The 5,000-nt window shown below is 38.6% G+C and overlaps 1 pseudogene across 1 annotated transcript in view; it reads left to right on the forward strand.

The window, feature by feature from the left end:
* The window catches only part of LOC119582740, a 70,496-nt pseudogene that overhangs the window by 5,711 nt on the left and 59,785 nt on the right, over nt 1-5,000 (forward strand). The window contains exons 11-20 of the transcript XR_005229665.1: nt 149-479; nt 746-795; nt 1,742-1,829; nt 1,913-2,030; nt 2,128-2,245; nt 2,341-2,814; nt 2,968-3,855; nt 3,984-4,062; nt 4,511-4,756; nt 4,923-5,000. The exon at nt 4,923-5,000 is cut by the window's right edge and continues 710 nt beyond it. The product of XR_005229665.1 is annotated as a myosin heavy chain, muscle-like (transcript). The remainder of the gene's footprint in view (nt 1-148; nt 480-745; nt 796-1,741; nt 1,830-1,912; nt 2,031-2,127; nt 2,246-2,340; nt 2,815-2,967; nt 3,856-3,983; nt 4,063-4,510; nt 4,757-4,922) is intronic.

Genomic DNA, 5,000 nt, shown 5'->3' on the forward strand with positions numbered 1-5,000 from the left:
ATTCTTGACGATATTTCAAAATTAAATAAAACACGCCAAATCATATCAGGCTAATATATAGAGGAATATCGAGAGGGGTGCGACTAATACAATTCATGCATTCATTACAAAAGGCCGTTTTGATGATAATATGGTTATTCAAATACAGAAACTTGGCCTTCTCGCCATCCTAGAAGAAGAGTCTATGTTCCCCAAAGCCACCGACAAGTCGTTTGAGGAGAAGCTGAAGGCCAACCATCTGGGCAAGTCTCCCTGCTTCATTAAGCCTAAGCCTCCCAAGGCTGGACAGTCTGAGGGTCACTTCGCCATCGTTCACTACGCCGGCACTGTGACTTACAACCTGTCTGGTTGGCTGGAGAAGAACAAGGACCCCCTCAACGACACCGTCGTCGACCAGCTCAAGAAATCCAAGTTGCCTCTTGTTGTGGAGCTCTTTGCCGATCATCCCGGCCAGTCTGCCCCGGCTGAGGCCAAGGGAGGTAAGTTTCATAAACTTCTATATAAACAAACACGCACGTCTATGTATATCTAAACACATCTTACGCTGAAAAAGGTATTTATGAGAATAAATATCTTCATAGTGCAAGAGATGCATTTTTCCGGTTTCGAAAATAAATGAATTTCTGACGAATATACAGTTCAGGTTTTGTAGCAATGAACGCTGTTCATAATCTGTGTCATTTTGTATGTTAATTCAATATGTATAAGTGTATTCTGTTATCACCATACCTCTTCTTATGTTTAGGCAAGAAGAAGAAGACTGGAGGTTTCAAGACTGTATCTTCTGGCTATAGGGTAAGATATCACGCACGCTCACACGCTCGTACACATACACGCACACACACGCTCATACACACCATCATATCTACGATAGACTCACCAACTACCGTATCTAGTTTGATTTACCTCACGCACACACAAAGGCGATGCGTGTGCGCGCGAATGCACACACACAGTCGCATGCGGTGATTTGTGTGTGAACTCGCGCAGAACTGCATAACTTTAGGTACATCAAACCTAGATACGATAGTAGGTTTATCTATCGTAGATATGATGATAAGTTGAGAAACACCATTAATGATTACCTATACAACTACTCCCCTGGGGAAGGATCATTGATCAGCCTTCCCAGTATAAAGACCCAGTCAAGTGCATGATGTCAGCATGGCACCAAGTAGTTAGTCAAACACGGTGATGGCACGAATATGATGATATAAATATACATACATACATACATACATACATACATACATATATATATATATATATATATATATATATATATATATATATATATATATATATATATACATATACATACTGACTCTGTCTATAAGTGCCATAGTCGATATTGACTGATAGTGGCCTTTTATACACACACTCATATATATATATATATATATATATATATATATATATATATATATATATATATATATATATATATATATATATATATATATATATATATATATACATACACACATGAATATATATATATATATATATATATATATATACATATATATATATATTTTTTTTTTGTATATATATATATATATATATAATATATATATTTATATATATATATATATATATATATATATATATATATATATATATGCCTGCACGCACACACACACACACACACACAAATATCTGTGTGTATGTATGCATTTTATTGTTACTTACTAAATGAACAGCATTTATCCAGTGATAATTCTAATACATACCTTTACAGGAGCAGTTGAACAGCCTCATGACGACCCTGCACTCCACTCACCCTCACTTCGTCCGTTGCATTGTGCCCAACGAGACCAAGTCCCCAGGTAAATTTGTTTCTGGATTTATGCACCTGTTTTGCTATTCCCGTGCATAATGAGAGTGTGTTACTTATTATTTCATCATCTAGGTGTCGTGGAGGCTGGTCTCATCATGCATCAGCTGACTTGCAATGGTGTACTTGAGGGTATTCGTATTTGCCAGAAGGGCTTCCCCAACAGGATGCAATACCCTGACTTCAAACACCGGTGAGTCTCATGTTAAAATGGCGAACTTAATTCAAAATTACTCATATATAATATTTTTAGGGACACATTTTACGACTGCGATAACTTCTCTCCATAGTTACAAAATTTTGGCTGCTGACGTCATGGCCACAGAAAAGGATGACAAAAAGGCAGCAGAAATGACATTCCAGAAAGCTGGGCTTGATAAGGAGCTGTATAGGTGCGGTAAGACAAAGGCAAGTATTTTCTCTTACTTCAGGTAATGTAATAAATCGAAGTTCAGTGTTGGAAGTTCTTTACAGTATATTTTATCTTCAATTTATCTATCCAGGTATTCTTCCGTGCTGGTGTCCTGGGTACCATGGAAGAGCTTCGTGATGACCGTTTGGCCAAGATCATCACTTGGATGCAGTCTTGGATCCGCGGTCTGATTGGACGTAAGGAATATGGCCGTCTTCAGGAACAACGTGTCTCCCTCGTAGTTCTGCAGAGGAACATTCGCAAGTTTATGGAGATGAGTAACTGGTCTTGGTTCATCTTCTGGCAGAAGGTCAAGCCCCTCATCAACCAGCCTAGGATTGAAGATGAGATCAACAAACTCAAGGACAGGGCTGAGAAGGCTGTTGCAGACTTGGATCGCGAAACAACTCGCCGAAAGGAGCTGGAAGATTCCAACCTAAGCCTTGCCGAAGAGCTGAATACCCTGAAAGAAACGCTTGAATCCACAAAGGGCAATGTTTCCAAATTTATTGAAGAACAGGCCAAGATTAGCGCAGCCAAAGCTGACTTGGAGGCACAGCTCTCTGTAAGTAACTTTATCTGAGTTGCATTTAATATGATGCCATATTGATTTAACATTGTATTTGCAATTCAACCAGACTTTAATATTATAAAGGTATAATACATGTTCATCTCTGCATGATTATTAACAGTGCACTCCTTTTCTGTATAATTATAGGATGCTTCTACAAGACTTCAGAAGGAAGAAGAAGCTCGCACTGAAATGTTCCAGTTGAAGAGGAAAGCGGAGCAAGATGTCAATGCCATGAGGAAAGACCTGGAAGACTTTGAACTTAATGTCCAGAAGACTAACCAGGATAAGGCTACCAAGGATCATCAGATCAGGAATATCAATGATGAGATCGCCCACCAGGATGAAATCATCAACAAGGTTAACAAGGAAAAGAAACTGCTACAGGAGATGAATCAAAAGACTGCTGAGGACCTTCAAGCCGTCGAGGAGAAGGCCAGCCACCTCAACAAGATCAAGGCCAAGTTGGAGCAAACCCTTGACGAACTCGAGAGTTCCGTTGGACGCGAGAAGAAGCTTCGTGCCGAAATTGAGAGGTCCAAGAGGAAGGTAGAGGGAGATCTTAAAATGGCCCAAGAAACTGTTGCTGACATCGAGCGCCAGCACAAGGACCTAGAACAAACCATCCAGCGCAAGGACAAGGAAATCGGCAATCTTGCCAATAAGCTGGAGGAGGAACAGGGAGTTGTTTCGAAGGTACAGAAAACAATCAAAGAAATGCAATCCCGTATTGAGGAACTGGAGACTGAAGCTGAGCACGAGCGACAGGCTCGTGCCAAGGCTGAGAAGGGCAAGGGTAATGATGAGTCGTGAACTGAATGACCTCAATGAACGTCTGGATGAGGCAGGTGGTGCAACTGGTGCTCAGATTGAACTCAACAAGAAGAGGGAGGCGGAGCTTGCTAAGCTTCGTCGTGAGCTTGAGGAAGCCAACATCCAACACGAATCGGCTCTTGCTAATCTTCGCAAGAAGCACAATGATGCTGTTGCCGAGATGACTGAACAGATCGATCATCTCAACAAGATGAAGGCCAAGTAAGTGATCAGATTTGCAAATACGTTTTAATGTGAAATACTGTTGTATATTCTTTTACTTATATTCTGCATTTTACACAAGCATACGTATACAAGCATTTTCTTGTTTTTTTCTTATATATAAATAGAACTGAGAAGGAAAAGGAGATGATGAAATATCAGGCCGATGAAGCTAAATCAGCCATGGATAGTCTCGCTCGTGACAAGGTAATATTGAATGCCATACATTATAGCATACTATCTCTTTGTTTGCTTGCTTGTCTAACTGCCTCCATATATATATATATATATATATATATATATATATATATATATATATATATATATATATATATATATATATATATATATATATATATATATATATATACACATAATTTATATATATATGTACACATACAAACACAAACACAAACACAAACACAAACATAAACATAAACAAACATAAACATAAACATAAACATACACACACACACACACACACACACACACACACACACACACACACACACACACACACACACACACACACACACACACCTATATATGTATGTCTGTATACACACTGCATGTGAATAGATTTCCGAATTAGTAAGAAATGAATGATTCATATTTTGTGGTATAACACAAGTTCGATAACTGATTTCTTATTTAGGCACTTGCCGAGAAAGCAAACAAGACTATTCAGCAGCAAATCAGTGAAGTGAATGTTAAGCTGGATGAAGCTAACCGCACACTGAACGACTTTGATGCCCAGAAGAAGAAGCTCTCCGTTGAGAATGGAGACCTGCTGCGACAGCTGGAAGAAGCTGATAATCAGATTAATCAGCTAAACAATCTGAAGGTGTCTCTTACCACTCAACTGGAAGATACTAAGAAAATGGTTGATGATGAATCTAGGGTAAGTTGCAGTTTATTTATTTATATATAAATCTATATATTCATCTATAATACTATCTTTACATGCATTTATATGTGACTATATGTGCATAGAGAGATAGATTGTTACACAGAGAAAGAAAATGACAGATAGAGAGAAAATAATAATGAATTTACACAAAATACAGGAACGCAGCGTTCTTCTTGGCAAGTTCCGCAACTTGGAGCATGATCTGGATGGCCTTCGTGAGCAGCTTGATGAAGAG

Source organism: Penaeus monodon, chromosome 16, assembly GCF_015228065.2.
Source record: "Penaeus monodon isolate SGIC_2016 chromosome 16, NSTDA_Pmon_1, whole genome shotgun sequence".
Lineage (NCBI taxonomy): Eukaryota > Metazoa > Arthropoda > Malacostraca > Decapoda > Penaeidae > Penaeus > Penaeus monodon.